This window comes from Cavia porcellus, unplaced genomic scaffold (genome assembly GCF_034190915.1).
Source record: "Cavia porcellus strain 051 isolate PalLab524CR breed Dunkin Hartley unplaced genomic scaffold, mCavPor4.1 scaffold_1, whole genome shotgun sequence".
In the NCBI taxonomy this organism is placed as follows: Eukaryota; Metazoa; Chordata; class Mammalia; order Rodentia; family Caviidae; genus Cavia; species Cavia porcellus.
The window spans coordinates 212,201,108-212,228,313 of record NW_026947484.1 but is presented as its reverse complement, the minus strand read 5'-3'; the positions used below and the strand labels follow the sequence as shown (position 1 = coordinate 212,228,313).

Sequence of the window (27,206 nt, the reverse complement as noted above, 5' to 3'; positions counted from 1 at the left end):
ATCCACTTTGAAAAAGAATCCATTTTTTAAAAATAAAATTTAATCTACATTCACCCTCTGACTCACCAATTCCACTTGTGCATAACTTATCCAGGAGGAATGAAGCCGTCCCATACACTGTCTTATACACAATCTTCATAGAAATTTATCTGTACTGACTCAAGTTTTCATCAACAAGTGAAAGGATAAGCAAATTGTGCTGTCACCTTACAATGGACTATTATTCAGAAATATGAAGAACAAGTACAGATATACGCAATGACACGAGTAAATTTTAGAATCCTGCTGAGCCACAGTTGCCAAACATAAAAGGCTTTTTACTGGGTGATGCTATTTACATGAAATCTAGCAGAACCAAATCCAATTTATAACAACAGCAAGTTGATTAGTGCTTGGTTGGCTGGGGTGAAGAGGCAGGTAACTGACTACAAAAGAACACTGAAGGCACTTCATACATTTATTAAAATTCATTGAACTGTACACGAATATGCAAGTGGTTTCTTACAAATGTAGTTGATTTAAGTAAGTGAGATAATATATGTAGGCCCCAGCACTATTCCTGAAGTCAGTGCTGAGAAGTGTTACTTTTCATCTCCCTGACCCCACCTCTCTAATTTTTCTCTGCACCCCTGCTGTTTTTACACACTCAGCATTGTGTACTTCTCACACCCCACTGCCTCTCCAAATCCCTCCTGTCTTTCAAGATGTGGCTTAAATCTCTCCAGCCTGTTGTTGTGCAGGTAGCTCTTGAAGCATCTACATGTTCTTCTCCAGGACTAAACATGGTCGGGTACCTACTGCCAAGTGTCACTCCCAGCTGTTGGATGCATTCACATCCTGCTTCTTTGTTCATTTTGAATTCTTCAAGGATAAGTACTGTCTCGTCACTGGCTGCACAATACTCCCAGGAAGCATTTCCCATTGACTGGTAGTGGGGATGGTGTATCCTCTGTCCTTGGCCAGCAGATCCTGGGAGAGAGAGTGGCCTAGAGAGATAGTATGGTGGCCGAAAGGAAAGTGGGCTTTCAGCCCAGTGGTCCTGGTCTGCATGTCAACCTTGCTGGCTGCCTACCTGTGCGACTTTGGCCAGTTTACTTAGCCCAGCTGAGCCTGGAGTCCGTCAGTTTCATGTGTGCGATTGTTGGAATGAGATGAAAGAGGCTGTGTCAAGCGCCTGGCTACCATCTGCTGTTATGAAGAGCTGGATGAATGGGTGTAGCACCAGGCCCCTGGTCTGGCAGAGGGTTCACGGAGCTGGCATACTTATTTGCAGAACACCTTGACTGTGGTGTTTTGCTAGTCTTAAACTCATTTCCCCAGAGAGGAGAGGAATAGGCTGGGCCTCCAGGCTCTGTGTCCCTCACAAAAGCTTCCTGTATTTCTTCAGCCTCATCCACATCTGGTTGTACTTACTGCTCTAAAAATGTATCCATCCTGTTTGCCATGTTCACATTTCAGAACATGGGGCAGCCGCAGGGGAAAAAGCCCTCATAAATACCATGCACAAAAAAAAAAAAGAAGAAGGAGAAGAAGAAAGAGAAGAAAAATCCCGCAATGCTGTGCATCTACGTACTTAGAAGAGGAAGATGAGGAACAAGAGCTTTCCCCTCCACCAGGCTTGCACAGCAAGGAAAACCCTCCAAAGCAATGAGGAAATCTATTATGTTTTGGTGAGGAAACCAAAACATAAAAGGGTCTCTGACTGCCTAGGAAAGTTGGCCTCCAAATCTGGGAGGAACACCAAAGAGAGGTCAAGAGTCAGGACTCCTGGCTCTGCCTGTGGATTTCCCGTGTGACCAAGAGCATGCCAGTCAGCATCTTTGGACTGTCTTACCCATCTGGGCATAGTGTTTCAGTCTCCATTGTGGCTGTGATTCTGGAAATAATGGAAATGAGTAAGGCAGAGATATTTGTCAACATGTTTATATCCGTGTGTGTTTTGTGTTCTCAGTGCCTAGACCAGTGTCTGGCATGGAGGATATACTCACAGGTGCTTTTCACACAGATGAATGTTACAAGATTGGAATCATAAACCTCTCTCTAGTTATGCAGTTTTCATGATTGCTGTGACATCAGGCAAGCAACCTCATCCTGGCTCCAGCTTCGTTGAATATGGATAACTGATCCTACCTGTGATGAGAAGTTGGCAAATCCATGCAGGGTACTGCATACAGAGTAGGTACGCAACAAATGGTAGCTCTTATATCTCCCATGGCTTATGCTTGTTGGTTTTGCAGGAACCGTAGGAATCTCTACTATTCTCTACCTTCCTTCCTATACTCACCCACTCCCAACACAGTGGCGAACATCCTGGAGTTTCTCACCTGAGGATCAGACCAAAGAGAACCAACCACTTTGGGTTGTAGGAAGAACTTAAATCTAGGTTAGAGCTGAACAACGCTGCAAATATTGAGAGGAGTTATCAAAAGAGGCAAGAATATTTTCCCAGAAAATCTGTTGGAGTACAGTATTTTCATCATTGTAGACCAGTTCCTGTGTTGTCCCATGAGGAAGAACATGAGACTTGGTGGTCTTTCACTGGAAGGCCTCTGTAGGCCACAGACAGTTCAAGGGCATTGTGGTGAGGCCAGCAGGCTCAGGCAAGATGCTCTGTGCGTCATCTGTCCCATGTAGGCCTACAGGTCTCTGAGGTTAAATTGCTGCTGAAATACATTAGCACTGCCCAAGAGTCAGAAGAAGAGGAGCCAGTCCAGTGTGTGACTGTACAAGAGGAAAAGAAAAAGACCCCACAGTTAGCCTGCCCTTCCGATGGGCTCCTGTGCACCAGATCCCCCAGGGCCTCCCATCAGGGCCAACACCCCTCAAAGGTCCATATGCACTCAGGGAGACGCTTTTCTTGTCCATGGCAGGTGGAGATAGGGGCTGCTGGGTCACACTAGCAGAACAGTGGAGAGCAAGGTTAAACTGAACTGAGCTAGGCCAAGCTGAGCAGAAAGACAAAGAGATCTCCCTCCAGAAGGAGGCATCTTTTCTCTGCAGAGGTTAAATGTATGTTTCTTTTTTTTTTTTTTTAATTTAAAGAAAAGGAAACAAAAAAATACATGGAGATTAAAAAGGGTAGAAATAATACAAAATTATAGAAAAATAAATGGTAAGAATTCTTAAAACTATTTATAGTTTCCTGTGGGTGTGGCACCCAGGAAGAAAGCTTCCAGTTGTCTTCTGGTCCTTGGAGGCAGCTTCCCAGGTGTCCCCATAAAGTTCCTCACCCCAACCAACCCTGGGCTGCCCTGTTCCTCATCACACTCGTCCTCTCCCAGGGGAGTGATCGCCTGGGGCCTCCCAAGTCTTTTCCAAGAAGCCCCCCACACAAAGCACCCATGCTTACCCACCGGCCCATGACCTCATGCTGAGTCCCATTCTCCATTCATTGTGTTACTCTGGGTCCTTTCCCCAGGATAATGCTGAATACCAAGGAGAGAACTGTATTTCTTTGATTCTTCCACAGTATTGAGTTTATTACCCAATAGGTAATCAATAAACACTCTTCAATAAATGGCCAAAAGGCTGTAGCACTACAGTTTATCTTAAGGTGCACATTCTGAGTTACATCTGAATGGGTGTGCACCTTAAGGTATAGTACTGAGAAACTTGGTTCTCCTCTGATTCCAGGTTAAAGAAGAGCACTGGACTTAGAGTATAGACACTAGGACTATGCCCCAGCCCTGCCCCAATTGGTGTGGAATTGAGAATAACTTATGTAACCTTTCTCCGCCTTGCACTATTTAATCTTACAGCAGGTCACTATTTAATCTTACAGTGCTGCAAGCATAAAAAAGGAATCAGTTTTAAAAGAGCTTTGATAAAAACTGGATAAACAAAAGAAACCTTTATTCCAAGGGGTTTGAGTGGGATTCATCCAACCATCTTTATGATAATCCGTTCTGCATTCTCTCCTGTGCGTCAGATGTGAAGGCTTTTGACACCTTGCCTTTGGAAGCCAACAAGAGAGATCTATTTGGATCCCTGGATATAAAGTGCTGAATAACTGAGGCAGTGGTCTGGCTGTGACTTTAACAGGGTCAATTTAAACACAGGATGTTGTTGCTGGGTTAAAGCAGGGACAACATTCCTGTAGCAGGTCTAAAAACGAGTCATGTGGTGACCACTGAAGACAAATCCCATTACATTTTGAGTCCCACCTTCAGTACTAACCACCCATAGTCCCAGGTAGACCCAATCATAAACCCAGCCTGGTGGAAGCACCCAGTCTTGTGTACCAGAGGGTCTGGCATAGAACCTCAGCCAACTGCAGAGAACAGGAAGGACAAGCCTCAGTGGACAAAAGCTGCCATTTCCTTACTTAGCATACACATGTCCTCCTAAAACAGCAGATTTCAATAAATAAGGAAAACAGTGAAGATCTGTGCCTAAAAGTGAAAAGGGGGCGGGGTGGGAAGAAAGCATCTGACAGATGGCTGTCAGGCCTCCTGTGACAGGTGGGATGGAATCAGCAGCACGGGCACATCACTGAAGCACTGGCTCACCGGCACATTGATTGCCATCCTGCAGAATGTGCCCTGAACCTACCAACTGCAGAGTCAGCCCAGCCCAGCTCTGCAAAGAAAGCCCTACCCAACAGAGGCGAAGGAGAGGAGACCATGCAGGGTTGGCTAAGCATGAAGATGGGACTGCAGCTGAGCAGGGCGGTGCGCAGCTAGTCCTTCAAGTGGCTGAGTCAAGCGTCCCACACCGTGCCACCTATCATTTTCTGTTCTGCCTACACCCTACACCCAACCCACATCTCTCCAGGCACTCAGTTCCGGCCAGGACCACACACCACCCTGGGAAGACCTTACAGGGTCCACCCCTCAGCTCATATAGGAGAATGTCTGCCCGCTCCACAGTGGCCCACTTGGAGGCAGGGGCTGGCACTGTTCTCCAGTACTCCACTGCCAATCACAGGATGTCTGTGTCTGAAGTGGATCTATGGGCCAGGCCCAGCCCTGATCGAGCACACTTCCCAATACGCTTTTTCATTTAGGGGCAGGCTCTGTGGGCAGGGCCATCTATCTAACATTTCACCTCTCTGCAGTTCCCACTGCTGGGTGCAGGCTGGGCCCCTTACTGCAGAGCACTGAGCCTGGAGACTACAGTCTCCACAAGGCACAAGGAGCCTGGGTGATAGAGGGGATCGAATCACGCTCAGGACCATCTGCCATTCATCCACACTTCTCTGCTCAGACATTGTGCTAACCCTTTAGGTGCAGAATATTTAAATCCATACAACATTGCAAGAGGTAGCATCTTTATCATCCTCAACCATCATTTAACATGTAAGGAAATGGGGCAGAGAAAAGGCAAACAGCTTGTTCAGAGTCACAGAGTGAACAGCAGTGAGCCAGGATCCCAACCCCACTGCCTCACCCAGACCTTTTCTCTAAGCAGTAGCATCTCGCTGCCCACCCCGACCATACCTGTCCCACAGTGTCACGGGCATCTGTGCAGAGGCCACTGGACAAGTACAGGCTCCAGGTAAGAGGGGCCTCCAGTTGGTGGCAGTATCTTGGCCAAATCATCGTTCCCCTCAGAGCTTCCAGTTTCTCATCAGTCATACGGAGTTGTTTATGACAGCAGCCGTCTCCTTGGGCAGTTGGAAAGATTCAATATGCTAATAGGTATAAAAGACCTAGAACACTGCCTGGTACTAAAAGAACTCAACAAATGTGCCCCATTCTCGTGGTTAGTAATATGATGGTTCCAACTGGAACATTCCAGGTCTCTCTTCCAGGTCATTCCTGGTTTCCGCTCTAATCCTTGCCCTCTTTTTAATTTATCCTCCATCTTCCTCTGCCACCTTCTCCTTTTCCCTCCTCCCAGCCCTCACGCGCCAATGAGTCTGTTTAATTCATTCAAGCGCCCAGAGCCCCACATCTCTGAGTGACGACAGGTTGGGGGGCGGAGTGTGTGAGAACAGAGGGGCTGCTGCGATGGAACAGAAAGAAATTCGCACGTGCTCCTCTCTTTAAATTGCAGATTCAGTCACATCACAGGGCAATTTGGTTTCGTCTTCTCTTGAATAAGAGGAAGGATGTTTTATTCATGGGCATCTCCCCAGCGCACAGCCCCACAGTCCCCGTGTGTGCGAATGAATCGGTGCTCTTGCCCGCCCTGTTGGGCTTACCGGCTGCTGTGGTGACATCTTCAAGCCCTAGTGCCTGGCAGATCATAAGCACTCAGGTGTCTGCTGCTACCCACTTGATGGACACACTGTTTTAAATCCCCAACTCGATCACTGGTTCACAGTTATCCCCTTTACTTCTGGCTTAGGAAGGGAGTTCCAACACAAACTCCTGACATGGCAGGTGACAAGGACAAAGCTGAGCACACACTTCCAGTGATGCGGGTGTCTTCCTACAAGGTTTGATTTGAGCAGTGCCAAAAGATCGCTCAAGTCTCTGGGCTGAACGCAGTGAGGCTTAGTATTCCATGCTATATACCATGGTCAGACAGGCTGGCCACCATTTGCTAGATGGATCTTCGTCTTCTCTGAGCCTGGCATTCCCCCATGCTGGTAGAGCAGAAGGAAAGAAGAACCTTGAGGAGAAGGGAAGAGGTGGGGGAAGAAGGGAAGCATGCCTGCTCTCAGCATCTGGCAGGCGGGTGGGACAGGGTGGTGGGCGGAGGTTGGAAGAGGAGGGAGCCATTTACCGGCACAGTCAACAAACAAGGACCCAGAGCACAAAGCCAGGCATTGTGCTAAATGCTGAGGAAGTAAAAAGGAATTTTTATTTATAATTTATACCCCACCTACTTCCAAAGAGAATTCTGAAGGTGACTCACAATGAAAACCACACACGCAGCAAAATCGCTAAATTAGAAATAGAAAATCAAATTTGTGGAAATGAAGAAAGGAAACCACCATTTCTTCTCACTGTGTACCAAGTTATTGAGGACACACTATCCTTCAGTCCAACAGACCCATTCAACAGACAAGGAGGACGAGAGAAAGCAGACAGGGTGCCCAGGCCTACAATGCCTTTAAAATTTCTTGTAAACTCAGAACAGATTGAGAACATTTAGACTAAAGAAAATGTTTTAATATATGATATTAATGCTGTGCCTTTGTACTAATATAATTCTAAATATATTTTAGGAGGAAAGGTCCCTGCAAATGTCAAAGGGCTTAGGGCCCCAAAAAGTTGTGACACAGCCCCTGTCGGTCACTAACTCAGGCCTGTCTGCCTCCCAATCCCCTGCCGTCCCCATGCCAGCCCAGGTGGATTTGCTGTCAGCTCTGCAGCTACAAAGGGACCATGAAGAGATGAAACATTCTGTTTCATGCAGAGGAGGTGGAGTGGAATGCGTGTGTCCACTCTCCAAATTAATTATGGGGGGGGTGTGAATTTGTGTTTTTTCTTTATAACTAACCTATCAGATCCACTGGGTGACAGAGAAATGTCTACACTTTGTCCAACTTGGTAAATTTCCAATCTGAATTACTGATGAAAACTGTCTTTCATCCGTAACCTGGATGACTCAAGTAAATTTTGCTTTTCAAGGCCACCTTCTCTGTCTCTTAAACACTGCAGGGCAGGTGTATGCTTCAGACATTCCCGCCTTGCTGGGGTGTGCCGATACATGGAGCTACAGTGGTGGAGGCATTAGTGGCAGTGACAGAGGAGAGCTTTGGGCCTGACCTACCTGACTGCCTTCCTTTTCCCCAGTCCATGAGGATGCAAAGGGCAGGCTTTCCCATGTCATCTCCAAATCCGTGCAGCCAGGCCTTGCTCTTGGTGTGTTGAGAGTCAAAGGAACTTAGAAATCCCTTTCTTCTTAACAAAAACTAGCTTCTTAGCCAAGAATCAAACATTGCTTTCACACAACAAACCTAGAACAAGAGGATCTACAAGAAAACTTATTTTTAAAAATTTCAAAAAAGTATAACCTCCTTAGAGAAACATGTTAGTTCAACTGGGGAGACCAGTTATGCTGATATGAAATTCCAAAAAGAAATGTATTATATGGGTCCTTCTATAGAAAACACTGAATCTTTTACTTTGCAAGCCTTCTTCCAGTAGCTGTTTTTTATATCAACCCATGGAAAGTAGTTAGCATGGGCATTTATCCAGTAAAAGAAGTGAATCTTGTGAGTCAGTTGTGCACCATCAAGGGTCCTTACACCTGATGCAGCTTAGACTCCCAGAGAAGACAGGATAGTGTATCACACATAACTCTTTCAGGAAGGACTTGGTGTGGGAGCAGAGGCACTGTCGGTCTCTCCCACCTGAAGGAGGTCAGGAAACATTTCACAACAAAGATATGGCATGGCTTATCTATCAACCACCACAGTTCTTTGGAAGATCAAAACAGAATCAGAAATGGTGTGGACATTTGGGAAAAGAACTGTTTGGAAAGGAAATGACTCAACAAGTATTAAATGTTGGAGGATAAGATAGCAGACTCCCAGATCTCCTACATTTGGACTGCAGAGATACAACTATCAAAAGTCTGAATACAAATTATGATTCTCATCCTGAGCCAGGAAAAAAAAATTTGAAAAGCTACAAGTAGTTCCCTTAACCAGAAGAAGGCTCATGAGAAAAATTAAGAGCTTTGCACTGGCAGGAACTCAGGAGATCTCCTGTCCAATTCCCCGCCTTTGGGATGGAGAGCAGGACAAGAAGGGTCACTACTGTGTCCTGCCCATTTCAAAGAAGAAGGCAAACAGTGTAATTAAAGGGTAAAGGTTGAGAAAAAGTAGCAAAACTTTAAATATGATGGATAATATTATCAAATGAGTAGAAAATGCAAGAGTATACAGATATTGTTAGCTCAAGTACAAAAGATAAATGAGGTTGCTAGGTTTAAAGTTAATATGCAAAAAAAGTGGCATATTTTCAAAAAATAAACAAGGATTGAGAAAATAAATTTTTTAAAATAATCATTTATACTTGCAACAGAAATGAAGCATGTAACAAAATTTATTCTAGTTCTTTATAGAAAGTATTGAATTTTATTAACCAGCATTAATGAATGGACTCATAAATACAGAAATATACTATATTCATGCATAAATGAGTAGATATTGTAATGATGTCAGTTTACCTAAATTTATATACATGAAGTCTGATGAAAAATATGAAAGTTTAAATTTTAACCACTTACCAATCCAATTATTTAAATACAGGATAACCAAAAATTCCATTTTTTCATTAACTTTTGTAAGATAATGTAACAGGAAATATAACAGTAACAGTTTCATCAAGTTTATTCAATACAAGAATCGACTATTGAAATGAGACCTGCCCGAGCAACACTCTGAATAGTCAGGTGGTAAACAAACACCGCCCAAATGCGCTCAGGGTAAACAGTTAAGTGGTTAAATAATTTATCAGTAAAAGACGCCTTGCCACTAGTCTTCCTGAAAATGCTCCCCCTTGCTTTGAATATGTTTTTCCATCATCCGTACCACTTTCTGGGGCAGTTTTGGAAGCCCTTTCTCATGAGTGTCTTTAGTCATGCCGTCATGGCTGCCTTCATACCTGAATCGACACAGAATGTTTGCCTTTCACAGTCCTCTTGACTTTGGGAAGGAGACAGAAGTCACATAGTACCAGATCCAGTGACTAAGGTGGATTGAGACACACCACGACGTTTTTACAAGCCTGCCTTTCTGTTAAATGGCACTTTGCAACAGCACACACCGTATTTTTCTATCACAGCTTGTAAAGACACTCACAAAAGAGGACTTCCAGAACTGCTTCAGAAGCGGGCAGGAACAATGGGACGAGTGCTTTAAGTGAGGGAGACTCTTTTGAGAAGGATTAGTGGCAGTGTGTCTGGTCCTGTAATAAATTCTTAAAATTTAAGCATGCACTTTGCATTTTGTTCACACCACATAGATAAGCATCCAATATAAACACAGACTAGAACGTACTGAATGGTGTCATGGAGAGGACAGAGTCTTCTGCATTGCAAATGTCCCATCATGTCCCGTCTAATCGTGCCGTGGGACCTGCCAGCCTTGGGCCCTGGTCTTCTCCACAGGCTCCAGGTTCCTGGTTTTTGTGTCTTCAGTAAACAGTGCTGCCAAAGCTTTGCTGGGGATCCATAGCACAATGGCTACAGTGACCGGGCAAACTGGGGCCCTGTGTGTCCAGGGTGGCCTTGCTGTGCTCTCCCAGCCCTTGTCATGGAGGGTGACATTCAGATGACACTGCGCAGGCAAACATTTTCCTTCCTTGCTCCTTCCCTTCCCTCTTGCCTGCTTTTCTTTCTCTTTTTCTTTTTCTTCCTTTCTGTATCCTTCCCTCTTTTTCCTGTTTACCCCCTTTTTCTTGTCCCTTTTACCATGCGCCTCCCTCTGTCCCTGTCCTTGCCTCTCTCTCTCAATTCCAACTCCCGTGCTCAGCCATCTTTCTGATCCTCTATTTCTCTCTTACTCTCACTCAGATGGTAAAGGAATTGAATCATTTTAGCTGCCCTCCCTTTCTCAGTCCAAGACACTAGCTCAGCAGGACTGGTTCTGGGGAGGCCAGATTCTCTCTGGGGACCAGAAGCCAGCTCCACTAAGTGACCATGAAGCCCCCAGGCTGACCTGAGAGCCTTTTTCAAAGCTGCAGCCAGTAAAGGGCCTTTTTTGACTTCTAAATTTATCCATCTTTCACTGCATGAGCAAATGCCACCCCCTCATGCCTTCCTGGACCCCACAATAGAAGCATAGATTTTTGGCTGCCCTTCTTTTCAGCCCAGAGAAGGGCTGCTTTTGCTTTCGCTGTAAGGGGCATTAGAAGATTGTTGCCTGCCAGGAATGTATAGATTTTTTTTCCTCCTCAGTCTGGGCTGATTTGACCTGATTGACTGGCAAGATAGAGGTTCCTAGAGAGGGAGGAAATGACGGGGACGGGGCTGCAGGAGGCAGAGTCTAGAGAAAGAGAGACGGGGAGAAGGCAAGATCAAGTTCCAGAATTTTAGAACCAGAAAAGGAAGGAGGGAAATCCTGTAGAATCCAACATATACAGCACGCATTTGGTAGAGGAAGAATCCAAGGCCTCAAAGACACAAAGCAATTTGCTTCCATCCTAAATTTGTCATTGGCAGAGCCCAGATTAGCAGGCAGGTCTGAATCCATCCCAGCTCCACACTGCCTGCTGCCCTATTCAAGGCAAAGAAAGTCAATGATCTTGGCAGTAAAATGAAGCTATCTGATGAAACAGGAATTTGGAGATATCTTCCAGTTGACAGCATTTGGAGAGCTGCGGAAGCCCACTCTTTCATGGGGGCAGCATTTAATGAGCATGTGTGTTATTCATTTTTCATGAAGGATGGCATGCAGTGAGTATACATCAGTGAAAACTAGGTCCCTACTCAGGGCCCAGGTTGCATGGTCAGCAGGAACAGGAGAGCCAGGGAGCACCCATCTAAAAAGGCAGAGGGGAGGAGGGTGAGTGACACTTACAAGCACTTCCTGCCAAGGTCATTGTCATGTATAATTCTCACAGGGACTCAAAGCTATATGCTATTGCTCCAGTGTCACTGATGAGAAAACTGAGACTCAGAGAGAGCAAGTAACGCATCCTAAGTCGCCCACTGGTGAGTGATAGAGCTGGGACTGGAACCCAGCCACTCTGGCTCAGCTTCAGTGAGCCATTCCTGCAGAGTGGGAGTCCGGCCATGCAGGGCCTGGGTTCCAATGGAGCAGCTGAGGCTCAGAGAGAGGCCCAAGCCACAGAGTCTCGCTCCAAGAGGGTGCAGCTCCAGGCCTGGCTGCAAGAACCAAGGCCTTGATGGTCAGCCAGGCCCAGTAGGAAGTTGGCTGAACCTACAAAGTCTAGGGAACAGCTGGGTCATAGCAGTGCCCAGCAGTCTGTTTTCTTCTGCTGTCCTGTCCTGGACTTCGAGACATCCAGCATCTATCTCAGGAAGCCTATGGGTCTCCACCTCACATGAGGTATGACAAGAGCCTTAGAGCTGAGGAGACCTGTCCTGAATCTGAAGGCTGCCAAGTATTGCCAGACACTGAAAAAGTGTACTGTTTAAGTAAGGACACCTACTTCTCTGCATGGTCCAGGAAGCTGAGTAATAATAGCTAACATGTCCACTGCATTTATCGGCCACACCTTCTGCGAAGCCCTTACCTACATTACCTCCCCACCAAGTGCTGTAGATACCATTTCCAAAGTGGAAACAGAAGCTCAGAGAAGTCATTTGCTTGGCTAGGCCACACAGTTAGCAGGTAGGAGGGTCGGAATTTGAACTCAGGTCTGCGTGCCTCCCCAGCCCACTAACACAATTTGATAACAATGTGCCTAGCTTGGAACTGGCCCTTGACAAATGTGAGTTCCAGTCCCATCTTTGTCCCTAAGAGCCCAGGCTCTGCAATGTGTCTGGGATGGGCTTTGGGCCCGGCTGGTACAGTTTCTGGAATCAGAGAAAGCGAGGGGAGGGGTCGCCTGGTCCAGGCCCCGCCCTCCCTCTCCAGCCTGGCTTCCTTTCAGGGTTGCCAAACATTGCTTAGATCCAGATCTCTTGCAGAGCTGGAAACAATGCAAGTTTATTTTGGCAACTAGAGAGGGCCAAGTCCCCTCCTCTGGATGCCCCACGGGAAGAGGACAAGAGAACGTGGCCAGCACTGTCACTCCCTCCAGCACGTCTGTGGCACAATCCTAGTCATCTGTGTGATGCTAAGATGGAAATAAGTTAAGAGTTCACTTCCCACAGCATGCAGGTCACAAGCTGGACCCCTCCTGTCCTTGCATTCCCTCCAAAGAGGAATCACACTGGTTGTGCCTGCAGTCAACCCACATAGCCCAGTGTGGTGACACATGCCTGTGATCCCAGCTACTGAGAAGGCTGAGGCAGGAGGATTCAAGTGCCAGCCAGGGCAACTTAGCAAGACCCTGTCTCAAAAAATGAAAAAGGGTTGGGGGTGCCGCTCAAGATAGAGTGGTTTTGGGTTCACAGGAAGGAAGCGAGGAAGAAAGGAAGGATGAAATTTCTTACGAATGCCAGCCCTCATGTGCTTTTATGTTAAAGGAAAAAGGAGAGAAACTAAAGATATTTTGGGAGCTCAGGAAAGAACTTGAAGTATGGTGCTTTGGTATCCCAAGTACTCTGAACTGAAGGAGAACCAAGTCTCTAAGCCTTCCCCCTCTCCTCTCTTATTTCCTTTGCCCTCCTATAGAACAGAGAGGGGCTTTTCTTGAGCTTCCTTGATTTCGCCAAGGGAAGTTCCTCCAGGAAGGTGCAGTTGTCAGGGCCCCTTTCTTTGGTATCTCACTCATTAAACTCACAGGTAAAGAAGGCCAAAGGGTGGACCTCGCCTAGAGACTCCCCGTGAGCAGCCTTCAATTCTGAGGGCCCACTTTGTTCCCTAGACAGTGTCCTCCCTCCTGCTCCCACTACCTGCTGCTGCCTCCTGCGGGATCCCAAGCCCCTGTTCCTTTTGCAGCTCTGAGTGCTATTCAAGCTTCAGCCATCTGGCCTTCCTTGAGTCACAATGCGTGTGACTCCTGTGCATTCACCCATAATTAACTCTTGTGCCATTTCCCCTGTTAACCCATCTGTTGTCAGTATATTTCAACAGACTCAATTATCAAACCTTCAGAGGATGGAGGGGAGGTTCCCTTACACTGCATCAGAAAGGAAGGTCTTGCCGCTGTCTTGCGTATGTTCCCTGGGATCTTTGTACTCTTCATGATACTGTTTAACAAGTGATTCAAACCCCCTGAGGAGGTAAAGTCATGAGGCAGCTGAGGGCAGATGGATGGCACACACCTCCAAGACAGAGCAAGATGTGGGGTACACAAGGCACTGTCGGGGTCCCCAGGCACCCTGGGCCCCTAAGCTTGAGATGGTGGCCCATGCCTTGGCAGGGACACTCCTCCTGGAGTGCAGGGGCCTCTCAGCAAACTGTGCACAGCCTCCTGGGGAGAAGAGGCTCTCCAGCCGGAGTTTGCACGGTTTGTGTTTTCTACAGCCTGCCGCACACAGTGCCCCACGTGGCTTCTCTCCCGAGTGCAGATGGGGAAGACTTCAGTGCATCATCTCGAGCTCCTCCTTGGTTGTCCCATGGTGGTGTGCTCCTGCCACCTCATCAACCCTCCCAGCCTGATTCTGGCCTAGAGAAATCCTTCTGAGGCTGTCAGGCAACAAAAGCCTAAGGTCTAGTGACAGTAAGTCAGGGAGGAGGGCCAGGACTCCCAAATTTGGGCTCCAATTCCAAGTCCTGCCTCCTTTCTGGGCAGCCTCTCTGCTTCAGAGAGTACAAGGTGAGGAGGGCAGGCAGCGCTGGCTCCTCTGGGAGGCCTCAGGTGCAGCAAGAAAGGTGACCGAGGGGTGGATGGATGATTCCCTTGGTCCAGAGAGTCATCAAGAACTCATCTCCCTAGGCTCCACGAGTCCTTCTCAGATCTCTGTCCTGGAACAGAAGGACCCCCTTCAGCAGGTGGCACAGCAGGTGGCCCAGCCATCCACTGCCCCTTCCAGAAGGGAGTCCTTTGGCTGGAGGAGAGCAAATTTCCTCTGCAGTTCCCGCCCAGGGCGAAGCTGAAACACTTATGGTTCCTATTTAAAGCCACATCTCATTCATCATTTCAGCACCAACCAACAATTAAACCCGACTCAATCAAGCACTGACAACACAATTGGCCTGTGCTGGCTATTTAAAACTCCATCCTGGCCTCTGGGGCATAGAACCAGGACTGTTTGTCCTGCCAAAAGCAAAGCCTCACCCACTTGGTCCCAAGAACCAAAGACATGTGCCAGGTGTAGGGTCTGCTCTAGTGTCCGTGGGCTGTTTTCACCTGGCTCCCTGGGGACTGGGAACGGTCAGGGATGACAGGAGGTGGAGCCTGGGGGAAGCAAAGAAAAGGCCCACATGCACTTAGAAGACCAAGCTAGCCCAGTGCACACACATGGAGTGCTTTTCCCCAACAGGCGTGGCCTCCTGAGAAGTGACCCAGCATCAGATCCCAAGGTTGAGCTCTGCCTTTGCAATCCATGGACCACTTCTGTGGGTCACATTTCTCTACCTCACTTGCCTCAACAGTATGGTTAAAAAAAAATCTCTCTTCATATGCCTGGGTGATTAAGAGATCCCAGAAATCTGGCAATCCCAATAAAAGCACTTGGAAAGCCACCAAGTCCCAAAGTATGGAAGTCAAGAATAGAGCAAGCTAGCACTTTTGCTGGATCCTGGGATGGCACCTGTCATGATAAGGAGGCCCATTGTTCTTACAGCACTCGGGCTGGTGGTGCACAGCATTGTACGATGAGTGTGAACAGTATCCTCACTGGGCTGGAATGGTCAGTGAGGTCTTCTTCAGGACTTGAGCTTCAGCTCAGCTCTGAAGATCAAGCAAAACCCAAACAAGCCAAGAGAGAAAGAGAACCCAAGCCAGGCAGAGCTGCTCAGAGTTAGCAAAGACCTCCCACTTCCCTGCAGCTCCAGGAAGAGAGATCATGAGGTACGTAGGGGTGTGCGGGTGTGTTTCATCAGGGACTGAGGAGCAGAGGGAAGAGGCACCACCTGTCCTGTCACTGTGGGCCTGAAAGGACCTTCTGTCTGGCCTATGTGGTATGTTGGGGTTCCGTATCTCACATCAGTCACTGAGTGCACTTCTCAAGCTTTCTGTAGTGAAGGATCAATTTTTAAAATATCTAATTAGTCATGAGTCAGTGCTTTTATAAAATACAATAAAAGCAAATTTCTTTAAGGAATAATCACATACTCAGATAAAGTGGCGATGTCAAACTACTGTAAAAAATTTCTAGGTGTTTCCTCCAGATTCCTGAGCTTCTCTCATCAGCAACCTCACACCAGCCCCTTCCTGTGAGTCAGCACCATGTGTGGACTGCAGGGAAGAACCAAGAAACCAGCTCCTTCCTGTGAGCCAGCACCAGGCAAGGGCCACAGGGAGAAGAATAAGAAACCAGCCCCTTCTGGCCTGCAGGCTGGGAGAAAAGAAGAGCCAAGGCTGCCCACCCATCCCCGGTAGCCAACCAGCTGATCAGGAGAAACACAGGCTGAGATGATAGCTATTGAAGTAAAATACAACTTAATGCTTGTAGTGTTTAGTGTTTCATTGACTTTATAGGCCTAAAGCTGATAGTTTGATCACAGCAATACACAATATAGCATCTATGGGGGAATCTCCTTCTGAAGGTGGTAGCCATTGTTAATTCCCTATTATTTTGTTTTAAATTCCTGTATCATTTTCATTGTATGGTTTGGTTTTATTTCATTTGGTGTTGCTTGGTTTTATTATATCTGATGGCATGGGCAGCTATTTCAAAGATAACAAGATACATTATGATATCCTGTTTTGAAGTGCTGTATCACATTCATTGTTTTGTTTTTATTGGTTCTATTCTGTTCTGTTTTGTTTTATTTTCCTATATCTGAAGTTATGGGTAGCTACTTTGAAGACTACAAGAGACATTATGATAGGCATTGTTGATTTCCTTTTATCTTGTTTTGAAATCCTGTATCTCTTACACTGTTTTGTTTTGATTGCCTTTATTCTGTTTTATTTCTCTTGATTTTATTCTCTTTAAAATAAAAAACAAAAAATGAGGCACTTTTAACAATATGAGAGCATTTTTATTCTAAAAGAAAAGGAAAGTAATAAATTGTATATATTGTTTATCCTCAATTATATAACAAAAATAAAACTACATTTTTTAAAAAAACACTGGAAGGGAAATTGCAACATTTGTCAGTTGTCTGTTTAATGAGGATTACAGGTGATTTTAATTTCCTCAATGTATTTTCCTACACAGAGTACAGATTACCTTTACAAATAGCAAAGTACTAAGCCATGTTTTTGAGAGAGAGAAATCTCCCATCCTCTGTCACCCGGTCAGCACTGACACTCAGTATTGCGGGGTTTTGTTTTGCTCTCTGCTCACAGGACAGGAAATAGCCATTTCCCACTGGGCTTCTGCAGGAGCGGGAGGCCCAGAACAGTTCTGGCTGGAGACTGAGATGGGCACAAGACACAGCCTGCATGGCTATGTGGAGTGGCTTTTGCAGCTCCCCAACTTCTGTCCTGTTTGCTCAAGGTGGTTTTCAGGAAAGTCTTAGTGTCCCTTCCCCCAGCATCCCCCATTTTTCTGGAAACCTTTTCCCTGCTCCATCACATACCTGATGTCCTTTGAGGATTTTCGTAGGTGCCCATGTTCTAAAAGGTCCTTCCTTGACTAACCACCCAGCCTCCATTAGGTGCCAGGGCGCGCTGTCTGCTCCTATTGGAGTAAATGTCACATCCAAAAGTAGTCATAGCCACTTTTCTGTTTCCCTGCCACCTTCTGGCTCCATGAGGGTTTGGACTGTCCCAGTAGCAGCACACAGCAGACACCCAATAAATGTTCACCAGGTAAATGAAGGAGCCATGCCTCAAAGGCCAGCTGGCCAGATGTCACCTGAGCAAGCTCCAGGCACTGCCTCTCCCAGAGCCCTGTGGAGGAAAGTGGCCCTGATAGTTCTCTGTGCACAAAGTCCTGATGTGTCAAGCAGGGAGGGGAACTGCCTGAGGGCTGTGCCCACAGGGATGTCCAGGGCTGGCAGGAGAGAGTGCCCCCTCCGCTAGCCTGCTCAGAAACCCCAGGCTGTGCAGGCTCTCTACACCAGGTGCTAGCGAGCTGGCCAGGTGCCCAGCTTCCTGGGAGAGGGAACCTAATGGCCACTGGGCTTCACCCAGGCTTTCTGGGCATCAAGCCTATCCAGCTCCTTCAATTGGTATCTTCTGGGCAAATCAAAGGAGCTACATTTCAGGAAGGCAGCCATGTGCAAGTCACTCTGGCTATTTCTCTGGGAGTCACTCTTGTGTCAGGGGCCTGACCTGGCTGGCACTATGTGGGGACCAGGGCTCGACCCAGCATGGTGGCAGTCAGTTGCTGAGCCTTGCTGACTGCTGTGATGTGGAAGAGTAAAGTGTAAGTGACCCTCCCATGTCCCTTGTGCAGTGCGTCCTGATCAGAGGGAAGCATGTTCCACACAGAGCCCCAGAGGGCAAAGAGGCTTCTGGGCCCCCAGAGAGGCTGGCCCAGGCCAGCTGCGGGCTTCTAAGGTCAGCCCTTAGAACACTGGGGTGGTGCCAGTGTCCTTGTCCCCATCCTTCAACACTCCTCACCTCTGCTCCCTCTTGGGAGACTGTACCTTCGGGCCTCTGGTGACCACATGTTCCAGTCTTTGAAGGTCAAAGCCTTCCCATAGCAGCCCGCATCACCGTCTAGAAGAGGCTGTCCAGAAGCTTCTTGTCATGGAAGGACTGCAGCTGAGCTCGTCCTTCCCAATGGGGTGACCCAGAGGGTGAGGAGGGGATCAATGTGGCCTGTGGAAACAAGGCCACTACCAAGGACATAGTGGCCCAGTCAGGCTGTGGAAACTAGGGAGACTGCCCTAGCAGTGATCCCTCCTCCACCACAACAGGTAACACTGCAGCTGGCAGGTCACTTGTGCTCTGGGAGATGTTCTGCCCGGCCACAGCACAGGGGAGATCCACTTCCTGCTCCATTCTAGCACCAGCTGTACCTCAGATGGCTCTGTGATCTTGGACAAGACACCCACTGGCCTCAGTTTCCTCACTGGGTAAATGGGAATACTCCTACCTGTACCTCAGGGCTGAGGGAAGCCATTGAGGGGACACATGAGGTATACAGTTCAGAGCTGGCCCAGACCCTCACCTGGATGTTCCTGAAGCCATCAGAGGGACTGAGACTCTCCTCCACCACACTTCTGCCTCCCAAGATGAGTGTCCTGCCCTGGGTTTCTGGGATCCCCTGACATCTGGCAACCCCTACACACACACACACACACACACACACACACACACACACACTGTCCCTGCCCTGTCTGGTCACCCTGGACAAACCCAGCCCTGAATTCAGGACCAAACTCCCTGGGTGCTGGGAAAGGCAAATGGAGCTCCTATCCCAGGAAAGTGTTCCCCTGAAGATTTACTCTCAGGGATGGGTCTGGCCTGCACCTGCCTCAGGGATGGCAAGACCCATGCTCCTGGCTCACAAAGGCCACCCTCTCCAGCAGAGATGCTCTGAATGTGGGACTGCAGTGCCCATCACCCCTCAGCCCTATCCCTGAGTTCTGACCCTGCTCCTTCCCTGACAACAGCATGGTTGCTATGACAGGAGCAATTAAGGGCGGGACAGTGCACCCTGGCTTTCCCATCAACCTGGGGCTCGAGGGGTTTGGAAGGTTCCTTTCCTCCTCCCCAAGCTAGTGGGCTGAGCCACGTGAGCCAACCAGGACCTGGGGGTTCTCCCCTCCTCCTTAGCACTGACCTCAAATCCCAGGGGAGGAGAAAGGGGTACCTGGGTAGGAATGGAGGCAACTGTGCTGCCACGGGGTCTGGTCCCTCTCCTTGACTGGGCCTGGGGTTGGGAGAAGGACTCTCTGCCGCTGTCCCACCCTCACCCCACTTGCATTTGGAAGTTTCCATTGCCTTGGTATAATAAGCTTTCCAAGTTACCTTTCCTCCTCCGTCCTTTTCTGCTTCATGGCAGCCAGAATGTGAACAGGATGGCCAGAGCTCAGGCAACTATTTGGGCCACATGGTGGACTCCATTTGTGAGGAAGAAAGGCAACAGGACTGAAAAACTAGCCAGGAATGGTGGCACAGTCCTGAATTCTTAGCATTCAGGAGGCTGAGATAGCAGGATCGCTACAAGTTTGAGGCTAGCCTAGGCTACAAAGTAAGATCAGGGCCAGACTGCACTGCATAGCAAAACAAGATCCTGCCTCAAAAAAAAGACACACACAGACACAGACACAGACACACACACACACACACACACACACACACACACGTGAGCGTGACTGAAAAACTAGAGACCCTGATGATCATGGAGCCAACCTACCATCCCTGGGCTTCTTACTTCCACCCAGCGCTTATCTAAAAGCACAACGGGCTTCTGTCTTGTTTGAGCCACTATTTTGGGGGGCATCTTGTCACATTAGTCAAGTACTCTCTTAACTAATAAAAAAATCTTTTTCAAAAAAGACACAAGTAAACATTTGTAAATTCAGTGGAGAAAACAGACAATTAAAGGAAAATAATTCAACTAGATGATGATAACATTCCTGTGTCATCATTTTAAGGGGTCACTGATTATAAGATGCACTACTAATTCACATGCTTTTAGGAAAAATAATACTGTCATTACATTGAGTCACGATGCCTTAAAAATAGTCCCACATGACACACGAACCAGTCACACCAACCTCACATTTGTTTGAAATACTTTACTGCTTCTTGCAAGGGATTTCACAGTGTTCCTGCCTTCCTTGCTCTGTGACAGGCCATCCTTTCAGCTGAACACAGCATTGCTTCGTCTGTGTTTACCTTATTCCCTATCGCGTGGAATTCTTCACTGTGTCTTTGGAAGAAGTATCAGTTATGTCTCTGGTGAGGAACTTTAGCTTCATTAATACCAAATTCACTCTGGGTCCCCCAGTGGCACATCCTTCCTCCTGCTCAACATCATTTTCCCTCTCTTTGGGGGCAGAGCCTTCCAGAAAGCACTTTGGGTGGCCATTAACTGACCACACAGAACAACCAAGAATGCACAAAACTCAGCAAAAACTATGGCCAAGGTATGCAACGACCACTCCAGGACAGGCCCCTGGGATAGTGGCTATAAAATGCCTTCGGCTGTAAGCACAGCTCCATCTCCCAGAGGTGAAATGTGGGCTTGTTCAGAGCCTAGGGTGGGGTCTGTAGGCTGGTGACTGATCCCTGAGTCCGGGGTCTCCTTGGAGATGGTGAAAACACACTGGAACTGGAACTGGGTCATGGTGCGGCCATGCAACTATCAATGTACTAAGTGTCATTGTGTTGTGTACTTTAGGATGATTAAAATGATAAATTTTAAGTGTTTTTTATTCCAATTTTTTGAAGTATCTTAGATTTGATGATGGTGGTACTTTTATTTAAAAACTGTTGTTTTGGATTTCCGGGAGAACATGGCAGATAGATAGCAGCACCTACTGAGGCTCTCTGAGATACCTTGCTTAAAATCCAGGAATGGTGCGGTACGAAGAGTCCTAAGCAAGGGGAGATACACCCTGCCGACCCAGGAATGAACTAAGCTAAGAGAAACCAACTGGAAATCCAATCTTGGTGCTATAACAGGGACAGATAAAATCTCAGCGCGGGAAGCTAGCACCCATGCCACTGGAAGCCGCGATTTGAATTTCCTGCCATCGCTGCTGCAGCCAAATCTGCAGGGCAGGGAGAGAGATGTGCGAAAGCTTTGACAGCAGGAATCTGCGAAGGGAGTTGAGAGCAGGACTATCAGGGAGCCCTACATCGACTTGCGCTGAGTGAATGGAACAGGGACCCTTTCATAGAGTAGGAGGCTCAAGCAAAGGGCATACTGGGACTGGGCAGACTTGCCGGAACAGGACGCTGCAGTGACATTAGCCACATATTCCCCTCTCAAGCAGGATTGGTGGGGAGTGTCTGGCCTGTGTGACACAGCTGACTAAGATCCAGTAGGCTAGCCCAAATCAGGTCCCAGTCCCTGAAGATGCACCCTAGCTGTGAAGCCTTCGGTAGGTTGACCTGGAGGGAGGGCCCAGCAGAGGCTGTCCAGGTCTGTGTCTCCCTAGTACACTGCAGTGGGTGGGAACACCCAGCCCGTGGATTCAAACAAACTGTAACAAGACATAGAGGAAAAAAACTGGCCTCCTACATACACTTGTATGGAAGGAACAAAAAGTATGGGAAGAGGGAGCAACAAGAAAGGGTCCTCAGTCCCCAATCCTGAGAACACTGATCCAGGAAAGGTAAATGCAAAGGAAAATGAGGACAGAAAACATGCAATATCAGACATGGCACCAATAGACATAAAGTGATATCTCCGGAGCCTCATAGATGAGTTCAAAAATGAAGTATTTAATGAAATAAAGCAAGAAATAAGTAGAATAGTTAGAAAAATGCTAAGCACTGCCCAGGAAAAAACAGATGGCAGAATGGAAGAACAGAAAAAAAGAGGAGAATTGTTTGATGGAGAAAATAGAGAAAACATAGAATACATGAAGCAAGTTCAAAGAGATTACCAGGAAACTAAAAACTATTTTTTTATCTTTTTTGTTTTATCGGTACTGGGGATCGAACTCATGACCACCTGCTTGCAGGACTGGTGCTTATGCCACTGAGCCAAATCCCTAGCCCCAGCTAAATCCCCAACCTCTAAAAACTCTATTGAAAGCTGGCATAACAGCTTGAAAGAAACTAAGGATAGATTATCAGAACTGGAGGACAGATGTGTAAGGTGGGAGCATGAAATGAAAAACTTCTTAAAAATAACAAGAAAACAAACAGCAATAATACAAAAGCTAGAAGATGATAAGAGGATTTATAACTTAAGAATTAAGAACATAAAAGAAGAAGTAGGGACACAAACAAATGAACTACAAAAGCTATTCACAGAAATAATCCAGGAGAATTTCTCTAATTTACCAAAAGGTAAAAATACTCAGATGTATGAGGCATCTGAGCATCAGTCACCAGCCTACAGACCCCACCCTAGGCTCTGAACAAACCCACATTTCACCTTTGGGAGATGGAGCTGTGCTTACAGCCAAAGGCATTTTATAGCCACTACCCCAGCCACCTACAACCCAAACAGAGCTATACCCAGGCATGTAATAATCAAAATTCCAGAAATCCAGTATAAGAACAGAATACTAAAAGCCGTCAGAGACAAGAAACAGATCACTTACAAGGGAACACCCATCAGAATTACAGCAGACTTCTTGGCACAAACCATCAAATCACGAAGAGCATGGGGGGAAATAATTCAAGCTTTGTAAGATAACAACCTCCAGCCAAGATTGATATATCCTGCACAACTGTCCCTAGAAATTGATGGAAAAACAAGGTGCTTCCAGGATAAAGAGGAACTAGGGGAATTTGCAACCACCAATTCAACTCTACAGAGAATACTGCAGGATATTCTAAAAAAGGAAAATACCAAGACTTCAGAAACAGTGGCAGAGAGGCCACAATGAATAGAGCAGAAAGCAAAATGAAGAAGACAAACTGACAACAAACAACAGAAAAAGAGCTCAACAGAAATGAGGCAGAGAAGATTGGATGGTAGGAACAGCTATTTTGGAGAAAACAAGACATCATAATAGCTAGTGCTGATTTAGTATCATCTTGCTTTGAAGTCCCATCAATCTTTTATTCTTCTGTCTCCATCGGTCTTAACAGGTTGTATCTTTTTGGATTTTATTATATGTGATAATATAAGCAAAAACTTTTATAGACAAGGAGATTATACAGAAACTATTGTTCATTTTCTGATAGTTGGTTCTAAATATCCTGTAATACTGTCAGTCTCTTGAATGGTTTTACATTGTTTTGATATGTTTGGTGCTACAGTATATGAAGTTATACTCAAAGATTTCAAGGAAAGAGACACTACGGTAATGTCAGGATATCTTGTGGTGAAACACTATTTTGCTTAAATGGTTATGCTTTGACCTGCACTGTTTTGTTGTTATGCCCTCTTTTATCTCAATCTCCTTTTTTAAAAGTATTTACTTTTTTATTTTTATCTTTTTAATTAAGGGAAAAATAAAAAAATAGCAGGATACATTATAGTAACCCACTTTGATTTCCTATTAACTTGATTTGAAACCCTGTATTGCCCTCACCATCTTGTTTTGACTGATTTTCCTCTATTCTGCTTTGCTTGATAGTACCAAGTTCAAAAGTATAGGCAAAACTGTGAAGATAATAAGATTCATTATGATGCCCATTCCCATTGACTATTATCTTCTTTTAAAGTCCTGTAATGTCTCCAATGTTTTGGTTTTATTCTTTACTGTTTTGTTCAATTTTATTATAACTGACAATATAGGCAATTCTTTTTAAGATAGCAAGAGGCAGTATGGTAACCATTGTTGATCACCTAGTATTTTGTTTTTACATTATCTATTATGTCCATTCTTTTGATTTGACTGACTCTGTTCTGTTATGGCACATTTGGTTTCACTCTCTTCAAAAAAAAGTAATAAGAACTGTGGGAGTAATAAAACCCAAAATGTGTAATTGTCATTGTACAAAAGAAAGGAAAAGAAAGTGCTCTAAAGACTATAACTACATATATATTTAAGTGTATAAGATAGATAACCATATTACTGAGTTTTGTTGGATCATTGAACAAAACTCTTTCCAGTCTCATTGTTTGAAAGTTCACTTTATATGCTTTAATTTTGTAACTTGAACAACTATTTCTAAGGTAACAATACGTAATCTATTAACTAGTGATTTCCTACTGTTTATGTTTTCTGAAATTCTGTATAACTTGTACCCTTTTTCTATTTTTTTTTCTTTTTCTCCTTAAATAAAAAAAAATTGTTGTTTCAAGTTAAAGAGACCAATCTGAAAATGCTACATCTTACATGATTCCAACTATATGAGATCTGGAAAAGGCAAAACTATGGAGATCATTAAAAAATCACTGACTTCCAGGGCCTAGGGGGAGGGAGAGTAAACAGGCTGAGCACAGACAATTATTAGGATAGTGTTATGGTTTGTGTCTGGATGTCCCTCAAAGCCTCCTGCAGTCATGGGTGGGTCTTTTTCAGAGGTGGCTGGGTACCGTGTGTGATGCTGGGACTTATTCATGATGCAATTCTAGGATTGAGGATCAATGGCACTAAGATTAAGGGGTGCTACTCACCCTGAATAGCCTAGGTAAGATATAAAGAAGAGAAAGAGCTGTGGTTGTCCCCCTTGCTTTCTTTGCTACATTCCCCCACCATAAAGGCAGGGTGTAATTCCACAATGCCTTAGAACCAGGCAATTATGGACTAAAACCACCTTTACAAACTGTGAGCTAAATAAACCCTTCCCCTTTTAACTTTAGGTATCAGATATTTTGTCACAGCAAGAAGAAAAAAATAACTAAGACAGTGAAATCATTGTGTCTGATACCATAATGAAGGTTTATGTGGCATGTTGTGTCTAATGCCACAGAATGCTCAACACCAAGGATGAGTCTCTGACCCTTAATCTCCACGTTAATTTCACTGGATTAAGAAATACTTCGATTAGTAAAGCACACTCCTAGGTGCATCTGTTCGGCATTTCCAGAGACGATTTCAGCCTGGGTCAACAAACCAAGCAGGGAAGACTGACCCCAATTTTGGTTGGCAACCCAAATGAAATGAAAAGAGGCAGGAGGAAGTCAGAGTACACTTAAAAGCTTGATTCCACTGGAACAAGTACATCTTTTGCTGCTGTCATCGCCTGAAGACATGACATCCCAGGGGCTGGGAATTTAACTCAGCGGCACAAGCACCTGCCTGGCAAGCGCTAGGTCATGAGTCAGATCCCCGGTAACAAAAAACAAAAAACAATAACAAAAAAAAAGACATCACATTCCAGCCTCTTCAGCCTTTCTGCATGGACTCCCATAGGAGACTCTCCAGGCCTTTGCTCTCAGGCTGGTAGTGCATCCTTGACCTCTCTTGTTCTGAGGCTTGCAGCTTATTGTTCTGAGCTGCTACTGGGTCCTCTGGTTCTTTACCTTGCAGGTGGCCTTTGTGGAATATCCAGCCTGTGAAGTAAGCCAATTTAATAAATCCCTTTATTACACACAGATATACACCACACACACAACACACACACACACAACTATTGTATCTGTTCTTCTAGGGAACCCTCACCAATACAGAGCCAGCCTTTAAGTAAACCATACACTCTGAGCAGTTAGGATCTTCCACTGTAAGTTCATCCATCCTTCAAAACAGATGTACCACTGTTACAGGGAAGCTGGGTATGAGGAGGGAGGGCATATTTGGGAAATCTCTGAACCTCCCTCCAAATTTTGCTCCATGTTACAAAACTGAGCTAAAAAACAAAGTTTTTTTAACTTACTATTTCAAGCACTGCTCTGAGTATGTCACATAATACTTGAATGCAATCCCCACAGTAACACTATAGCATAGCTGGTAATTGCTAATCTCTCTGGCCCACAGAAGCCCCAGTGCTCAAGAGTCCAGTTGCTCCTCTGCTCACTGTTCATGACAGCAGAGCTCAGAAGGCCTCTCCAGATGCTAGCTTTGAAAGCACGAACTTGCTTCTACTTGGTTGGTGTATTGGGGAATGATGTGAACATAATGCAAATATCATATTTACTTATGTGTGATTTTCACCATGAGAAACATACTGTCAGAGGTTAGCAAAGCACAGCCTTCTGGCCAGTGTCCAGTTTTAGAAATAAAGATTTACAGGGACATGCAACACTCCTACATTTACCTCTGGTCTATGGCTGCTTTCACATCCTCAGAACAGAGTGGAATCCAGCAGACAACACACAGCCCAGAAAAGCAGAAAATATTAGCCTGTTTGCATGCATGAGTGCATACGTGTGTGTGTGTGTGTGTGTGTGTGTGTGTGTGTGTATGACTGATGACCAAAAGTCTTTACACTGAACTTTTAAATTTTGCTTTATGAGACAAAGTCTTGATAAATTGTCCAGACTGGCCTTGAACTTGCAATTGCCTCAGCCTCCCAAGTAGCTGGGATTACAGGCACCTGGCTTTATTGGGCTTTTTAAGATGAGTCTATGAAACCAGTATTGTATGAAGCAGAAAACTACCCAACAGAACCATAGGCATCAGCCAAACACCAGATGCCTGCAACCCTCCAGCTGCCTCTGCTCCTTGGGTTGCTACAGTCCTTACTGGTCTACATCCGTGGCCATGGCCACCCCTTTGCCTACAGACACTCTTGGCCCACATTGCAAACCTCACTCAGCATCCTGCCACCCCCCAACACACACACAAACCTCAGGGCTTCTTCAAGGCAAAGGGTCAAATTTATTGTAGTAATTATGTGTCTCCTAACTATTTAATGAAAACTATGCTACTATTTTTATTACAATCTGATGTTTTTAAAAAATGTATCAGTGGCCCACCCAGTGAGCCCAAGTGGCACAGGAACCTCCTGCACTGAGTGGCACAAGCCAAAGGCCCACACAGTGAACTCCATCTAGCTGCTCAGCCTTGGTACACCACTCAGAATGGTAGAGTCCCATCCAGGAACCTCAAGCAGCTGGGGAGCTTGAGCGCCACATGGGGTGTGCTGAAGGTCCACTCAGTGTACTCCCTCCACTTGAGGAGCCTTCAAGTGCCATTAGGGACTAGTGAGGCCTGCTTAATGACCCCCCACTCAACTAGGAAAACTCCCTGCAGTACAGAC

General features: G+C 46.0%; 1 long non-coding RNA gene across 1 annotated transcript; it reads right to left on the bottom strand.

The window, feature by feature from the left end:
* Positions 1 to 296: 296 nt before the first annotated feature.
* Positions 297 to 6,525, bottom strand: LOC106028290 (uncharacterized). The gene is made up of 2 exons (XR_001201915.2): positions 5,439 to 6,525; positions 297 to 2,721 (listed from the first exon to the last, which is right to left on the bottom strand). It is a non-coding gene; the product is annotated as an uncharacterized LOC106028290 (long non-coding RNA).
* Between the last annotated feature and the right edge of the window lie 20,681 nt (positions 6,526 to 27,206).